Source organism: Leptopilina heterotoma, unplaced genomic scaffold (assembly GCF_015476425.1).
Source record: "Leptopilina heterotoma isolate Lh14 unplaced genomic scaffold, ASM1547642v1 Lhet_145, whole genome shotgun sequence".
Classification (NCBI taxonomy): domain Eukaryota; kingdom Metazoa; phylum Arthropoda; class Insecta; order Hymenoptera; family Figitidae; genus Leptopilina; species Leptopilina heterotoma.
Window position 1 is genome coordinate 32,688 of NW_025110863.1, and position 26,748 is coordinate 59,435.

General features: G+C 36.0%; 1 protein-coding gene and 1 non-coding gene across 2 annotated transcripts in view; both read right to left on the bottom strand.

Annotated features, from left to right (window-relative positions):
- LOC122498303 (hexamerin-like) overlaps nt 1-26,748 on the bottom strand; it is a 53,619-nt gene that overhangs the window by 12,472 nt on the left and 14,399 nt on the right. The window lies entirely within an intron of this gene.
- On the bottom strand, nt 10,615-10,688 carry Trnaa-ggc. The gene has a single exon. It is a non-coding gene; the product is annotated as a tRNA-Ala (tRNA).

Below are 26,748 nucleotides of genomic sequence, written 5' to 3' on the forward strand. Positions count from 1 at the left end.
AGCTAATTTCTTTTTTTCCGTGCGGTTCAAAATTAGAGTCTTTATGGTAATAAACAGGTGCTATAATAATAGGGTGCCAGTTTCAGGATCATGTTATTTTGATTTAAATATCTCATTTAGTTATTAATATGATAATTATTTTAAAAAATAGGCTGATTTTTAATTTTAAATACTTTGAAATTGGTAAAAAATTAAAGTTTAGAGTGACCGCTTTGGTAAAAATTTTAGACTAATTCCGGATGAAATACGGACAGATTAGTACGGATTACACAGAAAATTGTACGAAAAAGGTCCGAAAATGATCCGCGTTAATCTGATATCAATCCGAACGAAAACCTGAATCCGAAAATACTCCGGAGTAATCCTGAATGTCTACGAATTCAGTCCGTAATTAGTCCACAACAATCCAAATTTATGACAGGTGACAAATTCTTCTGAAATACACTACCGTCTGTGAGTATCAGGACGCCCCTTTTTCATAAGTGGAAAAATGCTTAAAACGTAGAAAATAAGAATGACAAAAATTTTTCGTATTTTTTTCCTGAAAGCTAATGAAATTATGAAAAGACTGACACCTGATCGAAGAATTTTCGTTGACTATTCTGTCAGATACAGAAAAAATACTGGATTTTGCATGCTTTTCGTAATTTTTTAATTTCTCGAAAACTAATTAACTTTTATTAGCGCTCTTGGTCTTGTTGCATGCAAAATCCAGTATTTTTTCTGTATCTGACAGAATAGTCAACGAAAATTCTTCGATCAGGTGTCAGTCTTTTCATAATTTCATTAGCTTTCAGGAAAAAAATACAAAAAATTTTTGTCATTCTTATTTTCTACGTTTTAAGCATTTTTCCACTCATGAAAAAAGGGGCGTCCTGATACTCACAGACGGTAGTGTAAGTACGAAATTATCCGATATCAATATGTAAAGAATACGGAATCAGTCCGCAACAATCCGAGTTTAATCTAGTTAAAAAAACTTAATCCGCAAAATGTTCGGAGCAATCCGAACTCTGTAAGCAAGAAATCCGGTATTAGTCCGCAACAATTTGAAATTAAGTGTGGCAAAATCCTATTCCAAAACAAGTACGAAACAATCCGAAATCTGTATGCTAAGAATCCGAAAATTGTCTGCAACAATCCGGATTTAATCCAACTAAAAGGTTTAATCCGAAACAAATACGAAATAATCCGAAATCTGTACACAAAGAATCCGACATTAGTCCGCTTCAATTCGGAATTAGTGTGGTAAAATCATATTCCGAAACAAATACGAAACAATCCGAAATATGTATGCTAAGAATCGGGTAATAGACGGCCACCCGAATCATATTATATCCCTGATAAAAATTTCGGACTAATCCGGATTAAATCCTGGTATATTAGTGTGGATTAGTCCGATAATTGTACGAAAATGATCCGCGTTAATCTAACATCAATCCGAGTGAAATTGTGAATCCTAAATCAGTCTGGAGTAACCTTAAATGTCTAAATGAATTAAGTCCGTAATTATTACACAGGCCGACAAGATTTACTTTCCAAGAATCAGATAATACTTTTCCAAAGGTTTTTGACATGCTGAATCCGAATTCGGCCTTAAAATAGACCCATCACGTCAGGTTTTCGAGATATTTTAACCTAAAAGTGCAAAAAACCTGTTTTTAGTCATATTTCATGTCATGTAACATCAAGAGATAATTTTTTCATTTAAAAAGTCAATATTGCGTCTAAAAGTGCTACTCTTCCCCTTTAATATCCATTTTGAAAATTTAAAAAATCTTCATTTGTCTCTGAGTAATCGTTCATTGAATTTTTTGAGTTTGGCGAATTCTTCGAAAACTAAGTAGAAACAGACAAAACTTCGATAATAAAGCAGATTTTAACTACAAACATCTAAATTTTAAATAGTTCTGAGGATTTTCGATATAACTGAATACGAATTCGATATTACATTCACAAAATTCAAAATGGCGTATACAATATGGCAGACGATTTATTTCAAATTGATTGTATTTTCCTCAAATATGCCATTTTGAATTCTGTTAATCTGATATCGAATTTGTATTCAGTTATATCGAAAATCCTTAGAACTATTTAAAATTTAGATGTTTGTAGTTAAAATCTGCTTTATTATCGAAGTTTTGTCTGTTTCTACTTAGTTTTCGAAGAATTCGCCAAACTCAAAAAATTCAATGAACGATTACTCAGAGACAAATGAAGATTTTTTAAATTTTCAAAATGGATATTAAAGGGGAAGAGTAGCACTTTTAGACGCAATATTGACTTTTTAAATAAAAAATTATCACTTGATGTTACATGACATCAAATATAACTAAAAACAGGTTTTTTGCACTTTTAGGTTAAAATATCTCGAAAACCTGACGTGATGGGTCTATTTTGAGGCCAGATTCGGATTCAGCACGTCGAAATCCTTCGGAAAAGTATTGTCTGATTCTTGGAAAGTAAATTAAATCAAATTTTGTTGGCCTGTGTTATGCAACAATACGAAATTATGTCCGTCAAAAAACTCATCTAAAATAAATACGAAATAATCCGAAATCAATATGTAAATAATACGAAATCAGTCTGCAATAATCCGAATTTAATCCAGTTAAAAGATTTAATCCAGTTAAAAGATTTAATCCGAAACAAGTATGGAACAATCCAAAATCTGTATGCAAATAATCCGGTAATTGTCAGCGTCAATCCGAATATTATCTGATCAAAACACCACAGTCCGAAAAAAAGTCTTATTATTATAAGAATTTGTAAATATTTATACCTATACAATCCACAGACAGTTCAAAACAATCCATAGTCAATCCAATTCAAAATCAGGAATGATTTTGGTATAATATTGAATTTGTATATTAAAAACAATTTGTATTAAATGCAGATAAATTTAAACTAGAATTATAATTTCGTATGACAAGAACCTGACCAAAACCAGATTAATTCCGGATTTAATAATTTCACATTTGCAAGTTGCATATTATCAGACTAATTCGGTCTAGATCGGACTAATTCCGAATTCACTGGTTACACACAAACCGCATTGAGTTTGAATTTATCCGGACAAATTATGAGGGCAGTTCTATACGAAAAGCAAATGGTGGATCACCGATTTTTCTTAAAGTTTGTAATTTTGTAGGTACTTGGGGTACTAAATAACTGTGCCAAACAGTTTTGCAAAAAAAAAATTTTTTTGCAAGATATTTAGATTTGAAAAATCGGAAACTGAAAAAAATGACTTTTTTGAGAATTTTTATTTCGAAAACTATTGATTCTACAAGAAAAAGTCATTTTTTCAAAATTGTAGAAAAAATATCAATTCTTTATAATATTAAAAAAAAGTTAAGAAAAATTAATTTGACAATAATTTGTTTAAACAATAATTTATTATTGTTTAAAAAAAAGCAAAGGACATCATGGAATTTTCTAGAAAAATTATTTACTGATAGCGCCATTCGATTCGACGCAAAAAACTACTACGAGAACGTATATTACATAATTTAAAAAAAAGACATATTGTTGTAAAAATGTTATAAACAATTAGCCTGCATTTATACTGTATGAGGTAGAAGGATCGTTTTTCAAGTAAAAATTTTGTTTAAAAAATTTTTAACGTCAAAAACTCTCCTAATTAAACTAATCTTGTTTAAAAAAATTTTTAACTTCAAAAACGATCCTTCTACCTCATACAGTATTAATGCAGGCTAATTGTTTATAACATTTTTACAACAATTTGTCTTTTTTTTAAATTATATAATATACGTTCCCGTAGTAGTTTTTTGGGTCGAATCTACTGGCGCTATCAGTTTTTTTATGAAAATCAATTTCTCTTCATTTGTTTATAACAAATTGTTTAAAAAAAATTTTGTTATAAAATTTTTAACGTTAAAAATTATTATTAGACTATATGCCAGGATTCCAATAGTTACTTTTTATATATGCGTTCCTGTGCCCATGAGCATTAATGGGTTAAAAAAGGAAAATAATGTTTATAAAAAAGTTTAAAATATATTGTTAAACTGTTTATAATAATAATATATACGTATATAATTAATAAATGTATTAGGAGCGAACAGTAAAGGTCATATCATCTTTTAAAATACACTGATATAGGCGCTGCTTAGTTAGCGCAACGCACAAAAATTCGTAGCGCAAACTTCAAAAAATGTTTTCTCAAAAAAGTCAAAAATCACTTCTTTAAAAATTTAACCACTTATTAGGGAAGATTCAAATTTTGAGAAAATAATTTTTCTACAAAAATTCCATGATGCCCTTTGCTTTTTTTAAACAATAAAAAATTATTGTTTAAACAAATTATTGTCAAATTAATTTTTCTTAACTTTTTTTTAATATTATAAAAAATTGACATTTTCTCTACAATTTTGAAAAAATAACTTTTTCTTGTAGAATCAATGGTTTTCGAAATAAAAATTCTCAAAAAAGTCATTTTTTTCAGTTTCTAATTTTTCAAATCTAAATATCTTGCAAAAAAATTTTTTTTTTTGCAAAACTGTTTGGCACAGTTATTTAGTACCTAAAGTACCTACAAAATTACAAACTTTAAGAAAAATCGGTGATCCACCATTTGCTTTTCGTATGGAACTGCCCGTATAACATATTTAAATATCATTAAAATCCGTTGAATTGTTTCGGAAATTTTCACATTTGAAAAAAATCTTATAAACAAATTAAAAATAGCGTAACTTTTACAATTTCGAAAATTTTTTAAAATCCTTTGGTACACTTATTTTTGTTATCAAATATAACAACTTCACCAAATTACAGAATAATCCGAAGACCCCATGCAAATTGTAATTTTTCTGAAGGAGTCTTAAGGAGCATTCAGACCTCTGCAGACTGCCTACCTGCGCAGACAGAAGATCGTTCACACCTCACTTTTCCCGTTGAAAAATGAGGGAAGATTTGAATATTCAAATCTTCTCTCATTTTTCAACGGGAAAAGTGAGGTGTGAACGATCTTCTGTCTGCGCAGGCAGGCAGTCTGCAGAGGTCTGAATGCTCCTTAAAGGTAATTAATAATAATAATAATAATAATAATTAATATTATATAATGATGTGCAAAATAAATAAACATATAGCACTATTCTTTTTACGTATTTTGCCTCTAATATGACCATTCGTCAATCAAGTGTGAAAAAATTAGGGATTGTAGAATCGCCTTAAATGATTAACAGAGCAAAATTAAATAAATTAAATTCATTTAAAATATATGTGTGTAGTCTGTATGGTTATTAGTAATTGTTTAATAATTTTAAAAAATATATTAGATAATGTATTAAACTTAAAATTAAGTAAATGTATAATATATTTACAAGACATGTTTTAAGGACACGGATGAATTGTAGAATCTTGCAAGCGTTATTTGTGTCCATTTAGGCACGACAGGAATTATCAAGGGAACTTTGTGTCGTGCCAAGGGAATTTTTTTGTAAAAGTCCTTGCTTTTTATATATTTATATAAAAAAAATTTTAAATGACGGCTGTAGCTTAACCCGTTGACTGTCGCTGACGCATATATGACGGGTTCCACGTTAAGTGACCCAGGTCAAAATTTTAAATGTTTGGGATCGGGTTAAAATTTTGCAGAAACAGTAGTCCTATTAGATACAATTAAAAATACCAAATATTATTAATTTATTTAAACAAATATTAAAACTGGAGGGGGTCAAAGTTTAAATTTTTGGTCTAACATGGAATATTTGAAAAATTTGTAGTTTCTTTAAAACAAAACGAAAATACGTTTTCTATTTTGGGTTTTTCTGCTGTTTTTCAACACTCTCTAATGGTGTAAACAAATGTAGAGAAAAAAAATGTTAGACCTTGAAAAATTAAATTAAAAAATAAAATTTCATTTTTTCATCAAATGGACAGTTTTTATTTTTTAAAAAAAATTTTTATCATAAAGGTGACGTTTTTTCCTAAAAAAAATGTATAGGTCAAAACGTGGGACAAGAACTTTTAACTGGTCAAAATAAACATTTACTGCTGCAATCCACCGCCCCTGTTCGTTGTTGGGCTATATATTGTTTATAACAATTGAAATAAATTATTTTATGCTTTAATAATTATCTGGTGGTCATATTGGATGAATTTAAATTGATTTAGATCATGTGCATCAACGAAATAAGAAAATAAACCTCCTTTTTTTTAAAAAAGTGTATTAATTTGTTAACTTTGATTTAAAAAAAATTATAAATAATTAAAATCTCCAAAATCTGCCTCAAAGGATGTCTTAAGAATTTATTCCCCTTTAACTTAAGACAAAGAACACTCAAATCGGTTAAAAATTGTAAGCTATAGACATTTTTTAATAGTAAATTGTAAAAAAAATTCCACTGTGGGACGGTGCACGGCAGAAGTAAATGCTTAATTTGACTAGTTCAAAGTTCTTGTCCCACGTTTTGACCTATACATTTTTTTTAGGAAAAAACCTCACCTTTATGATAAAATTTTTTTTAAAAAAATACAAACTGCCCATTTGATAAAAAAATGAAATTTTATTTTTTAATTTAATTTTTCAAGGTCAAACAATTTTTTTTCTCTACATTTGTTCACACTATTAGAAAGTGTTAAAAAACAGCAGCAAAACCCAAAATAGAAAACGTATTTTCGTTTTGTTTTAAAGAAACTACAAATTTTTCAAATATTCCATGTAAATTTTTGACCTGGGTCACTTGACGTGGAACCCGTCATATGCGCAAAACTAAACTGGCCAAAAGTGGTTCATGACGCATATATGCGCAACTTAAAAAAGGTGATTAAAAACTTCTTAAATGTTCCTGAAACCGGTTACTCGGGGGTTTTCGAGGTCGCTGATTACGAATATGATATTCGTTTTCCAAAATTCAAAATGGCGGATCCAATATGGCCGAAAACAAAATATAAAAATTGATCAGATTGACTTGGAACGTAATACTCGGGGGTTTTTGGAATCGCTGATTACGAATCTGACATCAGTTTTTCGAAATTCAAAATGGCGGATCCAAGATGGCTGAATTTTTTTCAAAATTCGTCGAATTTGCTTGAAACTTGTTACTCGGGGGTTTTAAGGGTCGCTGATTACGAATCTAACATTAGTTTTCAAAAATTCAAAATGGCGGATCCAATGTGGCAGACGACAAAATAAAAAATTAATTATAATGGCTTGAAACTGAATACTCGGGGGTTTTTAGGATCGCTGATTACGAATCTGACATTAGTTTTGCAGGGTATTTTCCGAAATTTGATTTCACTAAAAATTATCATACTGATGTCAGATTAACCAGTTTCAAACAAATTCAATAAATTTAAAAAAAATTTCCGCCATATTTAACCAGATGTTTTGTATTTTGAAAAACTGATTTCAGATTCGTAATCAGCGACCCTGAAATTCCCAAAGTATTCAGTTTCAAGCCAATCTGATCAATTTTTTATTTCGTTGTCCGCCATATTGGATCCGCCATTTTGAATTTTGGAAAACTAATGTTAGATTCGTAATCAGCGACCCTTAAAACCCCCGAGTAACAAGTTTTAAGCAAATTCGACAAATTTTAAAAAAAATTTCGCCATCTTGGATCCGCCATTTTGAATTTCGAAAAACTGATGTCAGATTCGTAATCAGCGACCCCAGAAACCTTAGGGTACCAAGTTTCATGAAAATCCATTAAAAATATTTTCAACACACTTTTGGCCCAAACAGTGGAAATCTCGTTGACAGCCAAGGGGTTAACTACATACGGCGCTGTATTTTATATGCGCCGTTCGTTCTACAGCCTCGCCAGGTTATTCAAATCAAAAATTCTTGATATATTATTAAACTGGGATAAATTTAGAAGGCCTTATCGTTTTGCTTTTAAAAAAAAAATTTTTAATTCTTTTCTTTACCCATTTTACCTAAAAAATAACGGTACAAAAATGAGTTTTTTTCTTCAAATAGCCGCCATTTTGCTAAAAAAACGTTTTTCAAAAAAAGCAAAACGATAACCTGGCGAGACTGTGGAATGTACGGTGCATAAAAAATACAACGCGCAGGGTCATCTATAAGTTAAGCTACAGCCGCTATTTGTAATATAAATATGTAAAAAGTTTACATAATTATGTACTAAGTATTTAAATAAAAAAACCGCAATTCGAAAAATATATCCGTATATGAAAAAAAAAATTCCCCAACTTCATGCCTTTTTCACCATTGAAAACGGTAACCTCCCCTTAAAACGCGTTGTTCTCAAAAAGACATTTTTGAAAACGGGGAGACACTTTTCTCGAAATCTACTAAACCAATTTTAAAATAACCATTGGATTGTTTATCTAAAAACTAGACAGCAAACCTCTAAAATTTAACATTTTTAACCCCTGTTTTTTTTACAGGGGTGAATTCACCCGAAAACAGCATTTTTTTGTTCCATTACATTTTCGGAGAATCGAAAGTAGTGTTTTCTGTGACGTCTGTACAAAAAGCTCAAAAAAAGTTTTGTGCACCATGTGAAAAACCATTAATAAAAGATAAAAGAAATGAAAACGTCAAGGTAAGCATGCAGAAATTTTGTGGGACTCATGGTTGAATGAAAAACAAATCGAAAAATCAAATCCCGAAACGTATCCCTAGTAGAAATTTGTCATAGTATCTTTAAGAGCACTGGACAGTTCCACTGGAAAATTTCGAGGCACTTTACAGTTAAACTGACTAAAAACTATAAAGTGATGTCACGCTAATTTCTTCAAGTTATTGTCCAGTCAAATTTTACAGTACCGGCAGGTAAGCCAGTTTCCTTTTTCATCTTTTCTACCTCAACTGGCGAATTACTGGACAGTTACTGCATAACACTCTAAAGTTGAACTTATTGATTATTACTGTATAGAAGTTCTGTCTGTCCAGTTATTTTCATGGTACTGTCTAGGCGTTCCGTGAAATTATGTTTCAAAGTTTGTCGTGGCGTTAGCGCTACCGTCAGTCCAGCAACTGAACAGTGTTATGTAGACATTTTCCATAAATACATCAGTGTATACACTGAAAGAAATAATTCGCTGGTATAACTAGAATTATGTCTATTTTTTCTGTAAGGAATTAGTAATAAATTGTTACTGGCTACTGTCATTAATTATAGACAGTTCTGTTATACAGATCAGAAGCTATACATATGTCACCCACATAGCACAGTTTTTCCGGGAAGTTTCCAGGAAATTTCCCATGTTAATTTCGGAAATTTGTCGTGTTAAGTTCTTGGAAACTTCCAGGAAACTTGATATGTCTCAAGATTTAAAGTTTCTGCTGTTAACTTCCAGAAAATTATCATTGTAATTTTCCTGGAAAAAAGGACTGGAAATTTCCTGAAAAATTTAAGGAAGTTTTTTTTTGAAGTTTCTCTAAAATTATTTCTGTTAACTAGCACAAATAATGCGCGCTAAAGCGCGCGTGAAGTTTCTTATTTCACTTTTAACATATATAACAATAATGTAATTTTTACATTACATGTCACATGAGAATAAGACTTAAATTTTTATTCCGTTAAACATGTTATATTTTAAGGTTGACTATTGTTCATAGAAAAGCGTGTTTGCCAATGAGACGATAATGGAAGATATGTTTATTACAGTATTTTTGACTTATTAATTATCAAAAATAAATTACATTTAATTACAATTAATTACTTTGTAACGAAGTAAATCGTTACTTGTATTGGCAAATTTTCGTTCTGAGTCCAGTGCTATAGTTAGTGACTTTGTCTCCGTCTTTTCTATCGTTCCGTCGCATTTTTCCCAATTTTGGTATAGTCCGTTGGTCAGCGTTTTGTGTCTATCTCACCTAGTTCCCCTTCCCTGTTTGATTTCTCGTCTGTTTGATAAGAGGGAGATGTCACATGGCTTATAGCGACCCTTTCCCTTCTTTCTAATAGGTATCGTTGAAAGTTCGACAAGGAAGGATTCATAGGAAGAATCATGAGGTGTGATAGGGAAGGAGTTTTCTCAAATTCGCTGCTGGTTTCCAGGAAAGCCGCGGATCGGAGGAACACTCGTCGCCTAGATATCAATCGTGCTGGTTGAGTTTTGTAGTTTAGTCTAATTTGTATTTTCGTGTGTACGAAAATGAGAGACGAATTTAAAGTAGAATTGTTGCCATTTTAAATATTTGTACACTTTCAATTTTAATTACTTAAATTTCTTATTTGTTTAAAATAAATTATTACTACTTTTTATTTTATTTTGTGAGTGATTATTTGAGTTAATTCCCTGTTTGTTTGGCGTTATTGTTTCTCGAAATTTGTTGGAGATTTGGAGACGCTGTCGTTACGAGTTTTCAAAGAAGCAGTTAAGGTTTGCCTATTGTCCAAGGAATCTGGAGATCGATGCATCGCGATTTTAATTCTCAGCAGTTCCCCCCTTTAATGAGATAGTGTTGAATATTGTGTTTTTCTGTTAATTAGAGTTTTCGAGATTATAGTGATTGAATTTCGGGTTATCGATGCAATAGTTTAAATTGAGTAAATTATAAATAACTATTAAAATCCCCGTTATAACTTATTTGTTATTTTGTTTCTAATAGTTTTCTAGTCAAAATTAAATAATATTGAAAAATAAATTTAAAGCTATGAAAAAATGTGAGACTAACTCTGCTGGGGCTCGAAACCCAGGACCTATCAATTGCCGGTTGATTGCTCTTCCACTGAGCTACAGAGGTCCACCTCCAACAAATTTTCATAGCCTTATCGACTCAATAGTCAAGATGGTATGGTACTTATTAATGAGTTGATAATTGTTTCGTGAAAAATTCTGGGAAAATTCAAAATTAAATAATATTATTTTCATGTCATTAACATTAAAAAATTCCATTATTCAGAAGAATTCTACACAAAATCACTATTTTTCTAAATTTATTCAGGAAAATCAGAAAAAAGGCAGAGAATTTTGTCAAAGGTGCTGGAATAATATTCAATTTCAAGAATTCATAAGAAAATTCTGAATGTTATTCTTCAGCGTTGAAAAGATTTTATTTATTTCAAACTATTCCTGTTTTTAACAATAATTAGACTTTACAGATTTAAAATTAATTTTTTTTAAATAGTTTAATTATTGAAAAACTGTCGAGAAAAAATTTTTTTTTTATGAATTCTTTTGGAATAATTTTTTATTTAAAAATTAAAGAAATAATTGAATTTTATGAAATTTGTATTTAAAATTGTTTTATTAAGTAATATAAATAAGTAGCAACTGTCACACCCGCCAAATGAAGTATTTAATTTATAATTATTATTACTCAAGAGAAATAAAATTATCTTTACAAAATTTCAATAAAAATTCTTCGAAAAATTTATGAACAATTACAAAAATGTTATCTTTTTAAATTATTGTATATGTAACAGCTAAACAAACGCGCGCTAAAGCGCGCGTGTAGTTTCTCTTAGTATCAATAGATAATTAATAATAATGCTTATAGGCTGCGTCTACAACAGAAAAAATAATGTGTAGAAAATTGTGTAATGTATAGTGTAAATGCCCCTGACAGTTGTCAATGCCAAAAACAATACACATTACACTACAAATTACACATTATTTTTTTTATTGTAGACGCAGCCATAAACAATAAAAACGGGATTACACATGTGTAATCACAAAAATGAATTAGTTAAAGTTTTTTGAAATGTTACTTCAGTAATTTACGACAAATTCCTGTTACAAATAACAAAAAAACTAATTTTTAATTCGTATTTAATTGAAGAATTTCTGAAAAATTTAAATTTCGTAAAATTGATTTGTAAACAAATGGATTTTAAAATTCTTAAAGAACTTTTTTCAAAAATTATTAAAAATAATTTATTCCTGTGATAAAATAATAATGATTAAAATTTATTTAGAAAAGAAGTTAGATATTGATGTTTTTTTAAATAATTTCAGAAATTGGTAAATAAATGTAATAGAACATTTTTTGAGTGTCTAATCATTTTTAGAGTGTATCAGAATTTTCTTTAGGGTTAGGGAAGAAGTCAAAATTTTGTTAAGTAATTAAGTTTTTCATATAAAAAAAGAAAATATTTTGCAAGGTATATTTTTTAGAAACAAAGGAAATAATGAATAATATAATAACATTAATAATATTTTTAAATTAATAAAAATATTTTTGAATTATTTGAGAAATAAAAATATCATTATTAAATTAAAAAATTAGTGAAAAAATAATGACGTATAATATTATCTATCAAAATATATCAAAAAAACAAAAGCATGCACTATTAGTCTAACTTCAAGTGTGGACAGACTGGACAGACTGAACAGAATGGACAGAAGACGACGATTATTATAGTTAATTTTTCATTAATTATTATTTAAAATAATAATAATAATAATAATAATAATAATAATAATATTCATAATAATCGTAATAATAATAAATATTTAATAGTTATACAAAATGGGATTTTTTTATGAAAATAAAATTTTAAAAATTATTTAATTTACTTATTTTATACTTTTCCCGCAGTTGTTTCTACTTATTTTTGTTTTTAGAAACCTAATATTAAAGAAGACAAACTTGAAAATAAATTCGAGGGAACGGGGGATCGAACGCGGATTTCGACGGACGCAACGTAACTGCCTAACCAACTACGCTAAGCTAACACTTGTGTAGAAAAAAAAATATTTCTCTTAAGGTACAAGTAATCTTATTGGTTGGTAAACATAAATGGCGGGAAAATTTAAAAGTTTTATTCTCATAATTCAAGTATTTCTTATAAAATTGTTACATTTTGCTTCCTCATAAAGGAAGCCTTATAGTGATGTCGATTTCCGAATTTTTTAGAACCAATTATTTTTACAAATTTTCAAGTGTAGTATATATAATTCGTCGAGAGGAACAAATGTCCGGATGTATGTGTGTATGTATGTGTGTGTGTGTGTATGTCACCGATTCTTGTGGACAAATTTTCTCTTACACGTCTTGACGGATTTTCATAAAATTTTGTAGGTGTATTACGGTCACGAATACCAAAAATCAGACAAAAGGATTTTCAAAAATATCTAAAAAAAAAATTTTTTTCAACAATTTTTTAATTTTTGAAAAAATAATTTTTGGATTTTTTGAAGTAACTTTTTTCTATATTAAAATTTTTATTAATTCTTGTCAAAATTGTATTCCTGACATAAAAACGAATCGATTCATGTATTTAAAGTATATATTTTATCAAAATTTATAGAATTAATAAATATTTTAAATTTTCACAAAAAATTGAAATTTTGTATTTTTTGACATTTTATCTTAACACTTTAAAATAATTATTCTAAAATAAAAAATTAAACAATTGGTATATATTATATTGAGGAAGCTTAATGATCATGAAATGAACAACTTGTTCATTCTTATGGCGATTAATAATTTTAAATAGTCATTATTACTGATTATTTTGTATATAAGAATAATCAAACAAGTAATACAAACAGTTTTAATACTTGGAATCAAGATATATTAAATAGAAGTTCTTCCTTATCTTCTTTCTTTATCTAGGGCGTTGTCGGCAGTGGCGAGACAGCGGGTATAGCGAGACACTGCGATATTTCAAACAGCTGAGTTGACAGTGTTGCTTTTTTTGGTGTGAAAGTAAAGTTTTATTCTGTTGAAGCTTTTTTATATGATACACACTTTCTGGATGTAAAATCTGTCACTATAATGCTGTTAATAGTTTTAAGCAAGTTTTAAAGTTTTATTCTTCGTATGAAAAAGTGTTTATAAAATTAAACTTTTCAAAATTTGGTTAACGGCAAATATTTTAAGTTATTAGTATGTAAGATTCCTTCAAAATTCCTAGAACATTATGCATAATAGTCCGATAGACACAATTGTAGATCGTTATTACCGTAAATCACTGTTTCGGCAATGGCGAGACACTTATTGTTGGCAGTGTCCGGACACTGCTTGTTTAAATCTTATAAAATAGTACATTTCTAAATGACTTCGGTATTATTTTTTTAAGTTTTGTCGGCAATATTTTGCATAACAATAACCTAATCTTAAAGTTGCGTATGTATTTTCAAATAATCCGTAATAATAAAAATAATAATCTTAACTCTTTTTTTAGATGTAAAAAACGTAATCAATTTAAAAGGGACACAAAGGAACCCAAATGCTTTGAAATTGAAAGCCGTAAAAGACATTGTAATTGAAAAATTTGCGATTTAAAGTAATGTCTCGCCACTACCGACGTTTTTGAATGTCAGTAGTCGCGGGACATTTTTGAAATTCGGTAATAACTTTTTTTTGAAGACATATGCTATCTATATTATGTAAATTTGTAAAAGATAGTCTCACTAGTCTGTCTGCACAAAAGCAGACCAAATATTTATGAAAATATGAGTCCTACACAAAAAAAACAAAGCGTGTCTCGCCACTACCGACTCTCCCCTAATTTTAAAATTACCTTTTATTGTCAAAGATTACATTTATTATTATTATTATTATTATTGTTGTTATTCAATAATTATTAAATTATTATTATTATTATTATTATTATTATTATTATTATTATTATTATTAAAAAAATGTTGAAGGAAGAATTTGAGTTTTCCACAGATATATTTAAAAAACAATTTTGCAATGTTCAACTATTATTGAATAATTATTAAAAATTATTATTATTATTATTATTATTATTATTATTATTATTATTATTATTATTGCTTAGGGACTTTTAGGAAATCTGCCTACAGATACCTTTTTTTTTTGCTTAGGGAATTTTGGGAAATCTGCCTACAGATACCTTAGATTCCGCACTCCAAGGTTATGTGGGGTTGGTATGATAAAGAAAAGGAAATATTTGTGATCGGATAGACGATTCTCTTTGGTCAAGTGGCTTTGCATTCTCTGCAGAACCATATCCTATAGAAGTTTACGCATCGTGTCTAGCAGGCATATAGGCCTGTATGATGAGACTTTATCTAGAGGTTTTTCACCTTTCCTCAGGAGGACCAACCTCTGTCGCTTCCAGTCGCGGAAGAACTCTCCTCTCTCAAGGCAAAAATTGAAGCATCGAAGCAGAATCTGGGGTGAAGTGTCGATTACCAACTTTAGGATCTCGTTACTTATCCCATCGATTCCAGGCGCCTTGCCTGTTTTCAATCTTTTGCCTGCTTTTTGCAGTTCACTAAGTGTGAAGAGTTCTTCCTCTTCGACTTTGCAAAAACTCCAGTCCCTTCTAAGGTATGGCTCTGCAGGAGGAAACAAAGAACTTATTATCTTTCTGACCCAATCGGGATTGTCCAGGACGGGGGTGTTTTGCCTCGTTACTAATTTCTTAGTCACGATTTTAAAAGCCAGACCCCATGGGTCCTTATCGACTTCCTCGATTAAGTCCTTCCAGCTACGGCGTCGCGACCTGCGGATCTCTTTCTTGAGGTCCTTTTTCGCCTCCTTGAAAGCCTCTTTTAGCAAAGGATCTCCCTTAGATCGGGTGTATGTCCTTCTTGCTTTGAGGCAGTCCATTCTCAAGGAGGCCAGCTTCTCTGACCACCAGGCGCCTTTGCGACGTGGCATCGACGCATTGCAAGCGGTGACGATTATATCTCGCACCGCTCGCACCTCTCCATTTAGACTCTTCGGCCTCCTCACCCAACCAGAATCCTCAATTAAAATAGATTCTTCTAGGGACCGGCTGAACTTCTCCTTGTCGAGTTTCTTAATGTTCCATGAGGAGGTTTTGCGACTAGGAGCTTCCTGTCTTTTTCCTCCTCGTGTGTCTCCCATTGAGACTGAGAACTCAATGTACTGGTGGTCACTTGCTGTATATTCTTTAGAGAGCCGCCAGTCGCTTATGCGGCTAAATATATTAGATGATGCGATCGTTAGATCTATAATCGATCCGATTGCACCTCGTCTAAACGTCCATGTTTTCCCCGGTTTACAACTAATAAATCGTTCTTGGAGTCAGATAATAGGAGACTTCTCCATGCTTTCGGTTTATCCAGGTGGTGAGTGTTGGAATCAGACGATAGGTCCATCTGCCCTTTTCCTCCCCATCCCATCTGTCCTGCCATGTCTCGATAAGTCTGTTTCTCGCGTATTTGCGGATGCGGTCCTTGCTAGGTCTTTCTTCCTCTGGGTACTCGGGATTATTTCTTCTTTTAAAAAGAAGAAATACTTCCTCCCTTTCCCTTGCCATAAGATCTGCCGGCGGGACACTTGCAAGGACTTCCACAGCACTCGTCGAGACCGTCTTATACGCAGAGACGATACGGGTAGTAACACATCTCTGCGCAGACAGCATATTATCGCAAATGGTTTTGTTTCTTGTTTTAAGTGAGGGAGCCCACGCTGCTGCTGCGTAAAACAGCTTAGCGTGGGCAACACTAACCACCAGTCTCCTTTTCCTTTCACGTGGTCCGCGAACGTTTGGCATAAGTCGTGCCAAGTCTGACGCACACTTTATCGCCTTAGTCAAGGCCGTCGCTATATGGTAATGGAAGTTTAACCTTTCATCGAGCTCCACTCCTAAATACTTAATATGTTTACTCCACTTGACCTTGAATTCGTCTATCACGATTCGTGGGAAACTATAACCACGTCTGTCTGTGACGAGCAGAGCTTCGGTTTTATCCAAGGCCATTTGAAGACCTCTGGCATCCAACCAGCTTTTAACTCGCCGCAGACATTCGTTCACCAATGTCCCAAGGGCTTCCTCGCTTTCGGCTAAGCACACGACCAACGCATCGTCCGCAAAGCCGATGATGACCGCGCCTTCAGGTAGACCCATTTGCAGAAAGTTATCATAGGATACATTCCACACGAATGGTCCCACCCTCGAGCCTTGGGGTGCACCACTTTGCATCTCTTCCTTCAGAGTCCAGTTGTCCCCCTCATATATTACCCACCTGTCGCTAAGATAATCATTCATTATCCGCAACAAGTAGGGCGGTATTCTCTTCTCAATCATCGACTGGATCAGATCTTTCCATCGTGCGGAGTTAAACGCGTTACGTATGTCAATAGCCTCCAATGCGCAGAAGCCCTTCTTCTTCTTTGGTCCCAATTTGTTTTTTCCCGCTTTGGCTATGTCCACAACTGCCTGAATGGCATCAACCGTGGACCTGCCTTTGCGGAAACCAAATTGGTAATCGGATAGACTATTCTCTCCGGTCAAATGGGTTTGCATTCTCTGCAGAACCATATCCTCTAGAAGTTTACCCATCGTATCTAACAGGCAAATAGGCCTGTACGACTTTATCCAGAGGGTTTTCACCTTTTCTTAGGAGGACTAGCCTCTGCCGCTTCCAATCGCGGAAGAACTCTCCTTTCTCAAGGCAAAGATTGAAGCATCGAAGCAGAATCTGGGGTGAAGTGTCGATAACCAATTTTAGGATCTCGTTACTTATCCCATCGGTTCCAGGCGCCTTGCCTGTTTTCAATCTTCTACCTGCATTTCTCAATTCTGTAAGAGTGAAGAGTTCCTCCTCACCGACTTCGCAGGTACTCCAGTCCTACCTAACCCACTGTTCTGCAGGAGGAAATAGAGCTCTTATAATCCTTCTGACCCAATCGGGATTGTCCAGGCCGGGGGTCTTTTGCCTCGTTCCTAATTTCTTAGTAACGATTTTAAAAGCCAGACCCCATGGGTCCTTCTCGACATCATCAATTAGGTCTTTCCAGCAACGGCGTTGTGATGCTCGAATCTCTTTTTTCAGGCTTTTCTTGGCCTCCTTAAATACTTCCTTCAGCAAAGGATCTCCCTTAGAACGGGTATAATTCCTTCTAGCTTTGAAGCACGCTTTCCGCAAGGAGGCCAGCGCATCAGACCACCAGTGCACCGAGCTTTTCCGTGAAGGGGTTCGCTTACGACGCGGCATAGATGCATCGCAAGCTGTGGTGATGACTTTCCTTACCGCTCGCACCTCGGCATCCAGGGTATTCGGCCTCTTCACCCATCCCGATTCCTTAATAAGGCGGGCTTCTTCTAGGGAACGGACAAATTTCTCCTTATCGATTTTCTTCACATTCCATGAGGGGCACTTTCGACACGGAACTTCCTGTCTTTTGCCTCCTCCTGTGTCTCCCACTGAGACCGAAAACTCGATATACTGATGGTCACTTGCGGTATACTTCTCAGAGACTCGCCAGTCGCTTATGCGTTTGAATAAGGGAGTTGATGCTATCGTAAGATCAATGATGGATCCGATTGCACCCCTCCTGAACGTCCAAGCTCCTCCCCGGTTCACAGTAATTAAACTGTTTCTGGATACCATTTCTCCGATCACTTTGCCTCTTTTATCGAACCTTGACTCGCCCCACTCCGGCGACTTAGCATTAAAATCGCCAGTGACAAGTACATCCAACCTGGATTCTCTAAGGCTCGATTCGAGTTCTTCCATGTCGGCTTCGAAGTCCGTCAGTGATCCTAATGATCATTAGGCGAAAAGTAGCAGCTATACATTCGTATGTCTCCAACTTCCACCCAGACAAATCCACTGCTCGTCTCCAGGTATCTGTCAACCCTCAGTTCGGGATTGCACACCTGGACAGCTGCCCTACCCGACTTATCTTGATACCAGGAACCTAGGTCGATTTTTCTGTATTGCTCGCTGCAGAACAGAATGTCGATACCCTTTTCCCTGGCCGTCTGCGTCAGAAGGGCCTGTGCCTCTCTGCACGTGTGCAGGTTGACCTGCAGAAGTTTTAAGGATTTGCCTTTTTAAGTCTCTGCAACTCTTCTCTGTAAACCAGACAAGAGCCTTTTCCGGCGACATGAAGTACGTCTGTCTTAGCCAAGTCAGAGCACGTCAAACACTTAGGCTGTTTGACAGAGCAATTCTTTGCGATATAACCCTCACCTCCGCATCTCCGACAGCTTTTAGTTCTGTCGGGGCCCTTGCAATTTCGAGTCACGTGTCCGTAAACAAGACACTTTTGGCATCTTGCTACCTCTAAATGCTTTCTGACTGCAGCATTTATCCATCCTACTTTTATTTTGCCCACTTTTAGCAGAGAATCGCTCTCCGCTTCAGTCAGGCGGACCAACGCCACTTTTGTGCCACTAGAACGTGGCAAAAGTCTGCACTCTATGTCCAGGTCAGGCTTTTCCAGCTTTGTCCTCACGGCAGAAACAACGTCTTCACTTGTCGCTGTTTTGTCAAGTCCTTTTATCTCGAGAGTTCTTTTATTCACAAGAGGCATAACCTCGGCTTTAGTTTTTAAAACTGAAGCAAGAGCTCCTGCAAATTTCAAGATCTCTCCTCCTTTTTACCACGATCAGGGCCTCCTGATTAAAAGTTCTCCTGATCTGAAGGACCTCATTTCCAGATTCTTCTGGTTTTACGGCTGCAAACGCCTTTTTTAGGATTTCGTTGTAAGCCTTTGGGTCTTTCGCTGAAATCTTAATTGCATCCGTTGTCCTAAACTTCAAATTATGTTTGGGGAGCTCATTTTTCTTTCCTGCAGGCTTCTTCTTTAGAGGTTCTTTGTTTCCTCTGCTGACTACTTTAAATTCTTCGGATTCTGCCGATGCATTCCTTGAGGTGACTGAACCATAAGTTTCCCCTGAGGCCATCTTTTCACTTCCCTTTGAAAGTATAGGGTTTTGCGCTGGAGCTTCCTTGCACTTAACCCTCTTTTCCACTGGAGTTTCCTTCTGAAGACTTGCCTCCGGACTTTCGTTCTCTCTGGGGCGTTTTCTATCAGTTATATCGCTTCCCTTAACAAACTCTTGAGTTCCTTTCTTTGGCGTACCAGGATTCGAGTTTGACGTATCTATACTTAGAGTATGAGGCTCAGGATTTTTAAACGGCTCAGGGATAAAACGCAAGTTGCTGCGAATCACCTCGTGCGCCCTCCCTATAGCCACCATATTATCCTGAACATCTTTACTTATGTTCTTTTGCTTCTTGCAGGCACGCCACATGCTTTCTAGTATTTTTGGAATCATGTCGACTTGCTCAACAACATTTCTTTCGAAGCTGCTGAGCTCCCTATCCAAGCAATTTAGGTTTTGGCCCCCCCAAAATCCGTGGGGCCTGCGACGGTCTTAGAAAGACCGACGGGAGTATTGTGTTCCGTCTCTTGCCGCTCTTGTTCTGGCATTATTTCCTCCTTGTCCTTGACAAAGTCTTCTTTGCTTCCTCGAGGGCAGTTCTGAAGACCTTGCAACTTCCTGATCCGGCGACATGCTGGATATTCTCCTTCTCGCCGAACTTTGCCTGGCATAAGAAGCAGCATGGGCTCTTCTTACAATCTGCTGCCTTATGGCCAGCTTCTCCGCACTTGAAGCACGCAGCTGACCTATCTACACCTTGGCAATCTCTACCTAGATGGCCATAGTCAAGGCACTTATGACACCTTGTGACTATAGTTCTGCTTCTTATCTTGCAGGAGACGAACCCAATCTTTATGTGCCCAATTTTCTCCAGCTTATCAGCGTCTTCCTGATTGGTGATAACGACAGCGAGCTTTACTCCTCGCTTGTTTGGTCCTAGAACCGTCACCTTCCTACTTCCTGCTGGTACCGTAGAAATTTTCTCCAGGGCACACAGTACGTCATCTTTTTCTGTAAGGGCATCCATATCGCGGATTTCCAACGTAGTTCGCCGGTCCGCCATCTGCACCTTACCCAGATCGCCGATCACCTTTGTCACCTCTTCGGTGAACAACTTCTTGTTTGAAGACCCCCCAATTTTAATGATAATGATTATTATTATTATTATTATTATTATTATTATTATTATTATTATTATTATTATTATTATTATTATTATTATTATTATTATTATTATTATTATTATTATTATTATTATTATTATTATTATTATTATTATTTATATTATTATTATTATTATTATTATTATTATTATTATTATCATCATCATCATCATCATCATCATCATCATTATTATTATTATTATTATTATTATTATTATTATTATTATTATTATTATTATTATTATTATTATTATTATTATTATTATAATTTTTTTTTTTAGTCGGAAGTGGAAAATCTGTGAATTCAGATACCTGAGTAATGAATTCCAGGTTATGTGGGGATGACCGCTCTTCTTCTAGTCGACCCACTAAAAACCACTCCCGTCTTATTTGGGACTCTTAATCCACCTGCGGAACTACCGTCAGGCCTTAAACTTCGCAAGTGGGGTCCCCTTACCGTGCTCCTTAACTTGCCATTTACCCACTCAAGCTATGTGGGAGCGTGGATGGGAGGAAAACTAAATGATTTCCTCCCCCCCCACGCTCACACACAGCTGAGCACTGGATTTCTCCGGTCAACCTCGTCTTCCGTCTCTATCTTTTTCCTTTATTACTTTAATAATGAAGGATTCAATATGCCTTCACGAGTCCACGTTCTAAACCATGGTAGACACCATGTTGTCACCAGGGGTGAGACACTAGCTTTCCCTTTCAGGGTCTCGGTCATTTTATTGCTGAACGTCGAGAAGCCCTGTCCCTTCTAAAGAACGAAAAGCAAGTCTCGCTTCTTCGTTCTTCTAATGGACAGAACTTCTGTTTTTGTTTCTGCAGGGTTGACCGTCTTAAAAAGCTCGTTATTATTATTATTATTATTATTATTATTATTTTTTTTTATTCACGGGGGAGAAGAGGAAATGCATTTACGCATCCCCAGGAAGATCCCACTTACCTGGGGTATGTCGGACTCGTACAAAATGCAAGGAAAAAAAAGAAACCTCACATACCTGCTTTTAACGGCAGTCACCCTACCGACTAAAACCTCTTCTTGTTTCCCCTGGGTTTCGAACCTTCTATCCACCTACGGAACTACCTAGTGGCTTCAGACTTCGTAGATGAATGGTTCCATGTCGTCGCTGGCGCAACTCTCCCGTGCCGCTCTTGTTCTGGCCTTATTTTCTGCTTGTCCTTGACAAAGTCTTCTTTGCTTCCTCGAGGGCAGTTCTGAAGACCTTGCAACTCCCTGATCCGGCTACATGTTGGATGTTCTCCTTTTCGCCGAACTTCGCCTTGCATAAGAAGCAGCATGGGCTCTTCTTACAGTCTGCTGCCTTATGGCCGGCTTCTCCGCACTTAAAGCACGCAGCCGACCTATCTACTGCATTGCAGTCTCGACCTATATGACCATAGTCAAGACACCTATGGCACCTTTTGACCATCACTCTACTTCTGATCCTGCAGGACACGAATCCAATCTTTACGTGACCCACCTTCTCCAGCTTATCAGCATCTTCCTGGCTGGTGACCACAACAGCGAGTTTCACTCCTCGCTTATTTGGCCCCAGGACCGTCACCTTTCTGCTTCCAGCTGGAACTGTGGAAACTTTCTCCAGTGCATCCTCAACATCTTCCTTCTCAGTAAGGGCATCCATGTCGCGGATTTCCAGCGAGGTTCGCCGATCCGCCATCTGCACCTTACCCAAATCGCCGATTACCTTTGTCACCTCCTCGGTTAACAGCTTCTTGTTTGAAGACCCTCCAATTTTAATGAGAAGGTCTCCCTTTTTAGTGGGTAAAGCTCCCACAACCCTTGTCTGGCTGGCCTCCAGGTCAGCCTCCCTTCGAACCTTCGCCAGCACTTCAGCGAAATTATTATTGTAATTATTATTATTATTATTATTATTATTATTATTATTATTATTATTATTATTATTATTATTATTATTATTATTATTATTATTATTATTATTATTATTATTATTATTATTATTATTATTATTATTATTATTATTATTATTATTATTATTATTATTATTATTATTATTATTATTATTATTATTATTATTATTATTATTATTATTATTATTTTTTATTTTTTTTTTTTTTGCTTAGGGACTTTTGGGAAATCTGCTTACAGATACCCTGGATTCCGCACTCCAAGGTTATGTGGGGTTGGTATGACAATTAAAAAAAAGAAAAATAAATGTAAATTTAATAAACTGGCGACCTACTGCCAGCCCTACCCACTAAAACCCGTAACCCTTCTTCTGGAGCCCTTTACCCTCCCTCGGAACTGTCGTAAGACTTTAGCCTTCGAGGGTGGCGCTCCAACTCTGTCGCTATTGCGACTTTCTGCTTTTCTCTGCGGTTATCCTGCGTTAATAGTTAAAAATTTTGAAACTATTTCAATATAAAAGCGGAATTAACAGCACAACAATAATTAAAAATAACAAATGTGTAATTAAGTGTAAAAAGTCAAAAGATAAAATTATAAACGGATATATAAAAAAAAGAAAAAATAAACGCGTATAAAATATTGAAAACATAAAACTGTACAAAGATGAATAAAAAACACAAACAAATTAAAAAATGTATAAGGACAAATAAATCACAAAATAAATTAATAAAAAAACAAACAAACAAACAAATTAAAAGCTGTTTAAATTACGCTTTTTGGCGGCCGTCGAGATCCTTCCTCGACATAACCGAGATTATGAAGTTCTCGACTTGCCGCCAATTCTCCTCTGACTGGGTCATCAGCGATACCATGTTCTCCGGTGTAACTTGACTGTTTACACCTTCGAACATGGCCCGCCTCTCCAAGTCCCATTTCTTGCATGAGAAGAGGGTGTGCTCCGCGTTGTCCTCAGGGAACTGGCAATATGCACACACCTCGTTCTCGCGTAATTTAAAGCGACACAGGTACGAGTTAAAACACCCGTGACCTGTGAACGCCTGAGTCAAGTAATAGGAAACCTGACCGTGTTTCCTATTTATCCAGGTGGCGAGTGCCGGGATAAGGCGATAAGTCCATCGACCTTTTTCCTCACCATCCCATCTTTCTTGCCATCTTTCTATGAGCCTGTGCCTCGCTTCTTTGCGGATCAGGCCCTTGCTTGGTCTTAATTCCTTATTCAAGGAACTGCTTTCTTTAGAAAAGAGAAACATTTCTTCCCTTTCCCTCGCCAAAAGATCTGCTGGCGGGACACTTGCAAGGACCAGCACAGCACTCGTAGATACCGTCTTATATGCAGAGATGATACGCGTTGTTATCGATCTCTGCGCAGACAGTATCTTTTCACAGATGGTCACACATCTTTTACTCCTCAGGGATGGAGCCCACGCTGGTGCTGCATAGAGCATTTTAGCGTGGGCGACACTCGCCACCAGTCTTCTTTTTTGTTCACGGGGTCCGCCAACATTTGGCATTAGCCGTGAAAGATTAGCCGCACACTCGATCGCCTTATTTGACGCCGTAGCCATGTGGTGGTGGAAGTTTAATTTCCCATCTAACTCCACACCAAGATATTTAATTTGCTTACTCCACTTGACCTCGAATCCGTCTATCACGATTCGTGGGAGCTCATAACCACGTCTGTCTGTGACCAGCAGTGCCTCGGTCTTTTCCAGGGCCATTTCAAGGCCTCTGGTATCCAGCCAGCTTTTAGCTAGTCGCAGACATTCGTTCACCAATGTCCCAAGAGCCTCCTCACTTTCGGCAGTGCACACGAATAACGCGTCGTCCGCAAAGCCGATGATCACCGCACCTTCGGGCAGATCCATTCGCAGAAAATCATCGTAAGATACATTCCATACAAATGGACCCACCCTCGAGCCTTGAGGAGCCCCACGCTGCATCTCTTCCTTGAGAGTGCAGGTGTCTCCCTCATATATAACCCACCTGTCGCTAAGATAATTATCCATTATCCGCAACAAGTAGGGCGGCATGTTTTTCTTTTCCATCGACTCGATGAGATCTTTCCATCTTGCGGAATTAAACGCGTTGCGTATGTCAATTGCTACCAACGCGCAGAAGCTCTTCTTTTTCCCAGGTCCCAATTTGTTTTTTCCTGCTTTGGCTATGTCCACAACTGCCTGGATGGCATCAACCGTGGACTTGCCTTTACGGAAACCAAATTGGTGATCGGATAGACGATTCTCTTCGGTCAAGTGGCTTTGCATTCTCTGCAGAACCATATCCTCTAGAAGTTTACCCATCGTATCTAGCAGGCATATAGGCCTGTACGATGAAACCTTATCTAGAGGTTTTTCACCTTTCCTTAGGAGGACTAACCTCTGTCGCTTCCAGTCGCGGAAGAACTCTCCTCTCTCAAGGCAAAGATTGAAGCATCGAAGCAGAATCTGGGGTGAAGTGTCGATTACCAACTTTAGGATCTCGTTACTTATCCCATCGATTCCAGGCGCCTTGCCTGTTTTCAATCTTTTGCCTGCTTTTTGCAGTTCACTAAGTGTGAAGAGTTCTTCCTCTTCGACTTTGCAAAAACTCCAGTCCCTTCTAAGGTATGGTTCCGCAGGAGGAAACAAAGAATTTATTATCTTTCTGACCCAATCGGGATTGTCCAGGCCGGGGGTCTTTTGCCTCGTCGCTAATTTCTTAGTAACGATTTTAAAAGCCAGACCCCATGGGTCCTTATCGACTTCCTCGATTAGGTCCTTCCAGCTACGGCGTCGCGACTTGCGGATCTCTTTCTTGAGGTTCTTTTTTGCCTCCTTGAAAGCCTCTTTTAGCAAGGGATCTCCCTTAGATCGGGTATATGTCCTTCTTGCTTTGAGGCATTCCTTCCTCAAGGAGGCTAGCTCCTTTGACCACCAGTGCAAGGATTTTCTTACGGGAATGGCGCCTTTGCGTGGTATTGACGCATTGCAAGCGGTGACTATCATGTTTCTCACCGCTCGCACCTTCCCATCCAGACTGCTCGGCCTTTTCACCCAGCCCAAGTCCTCAATCAAAAGGGATTCTCTTAGGGACCGGCCGAACTTTTCCTTGTCGAGTCTCTTCATATTCCACGAGGAGGTTTTGCGACTAGGAACATCCTGTCTTTTTTCTCCTCGTGTGCCTCCCATCGAGACTGAGAACTCAATGTACTGGTGGTCACTTGCGGTATATTCCTCTGAGACCCGCCAGTCGCTTATGCGGCTAAATAGTTTAGACGATGCGATCGTTAGATCTATAATTGATCAGATCGAACCTCGTCTAAAAGTCCATGTATTGCCTCGGTTCACAGCTAATAAGTCGTTTCTGGAGATCATTTCTCCAATACGAATTCCTCTCTTGTCGAGTCTCGTCTCACCCCACTCTGGCGACTTTGCGTTAAAATCGCCAGTGATGATGACATCCAGCCTGGATTCTGTGAGGCTCGCTTCTAGGTCTTCGATATTGGCTTCAAAGTTTGTCAGTGGGTCGTTGGGTGAGAAGTAGCAGCTATACATACGTATATTAGCTACCTCTATCCACACGAACCCACTGCTCGTCTCCAGAAACTTGTCAACCCGCAATTCTGGGTTGCACAGCTTTATGGCGGCTCTCTTCGCCTTATCCTGATACCAAGGGGCGAGGTCGCTTCCTTGATACTGCTCACTGCAGAACAGGACATCGACCTTATTTTACCTTGCCGTTTGCATTAGGAGCAACTGTGCATCCTTACTTGTATGCAGGTTAACCTGCAAAAATTTTAAGGATTTGCCTTTTTAATCTTTTGCAGTTCTTCCCAGTAAACCGGGCAGGCTCTCTTTCCGGACTCATGATTTGTTTCTGGCTTTCCCAGGTCCAAGCATGTAAGGCACTTCGGCTTAACGTTACAGCTCTTCGCGAGGTGTCCCTCTCCGCCGCATCTCCGACAGTTTTTACTTCTGTCGGGGCCTTTGCAGAATAGGGTTCTGTGTCCGTAACCTAGGCACTTTTGGCACCTAATTACTTCAACATGCTCACGAATTGGAGCGTTTATCCAGCCGATTTTGATTCGGCCAAGTTTAAGCAGAATGTCACTTTCTGCTTCTGCTAAGCGGATTAGAGCCACCTTAGTACTTCTAAAGCGCGTCAAAAGGTGGCACTCTAT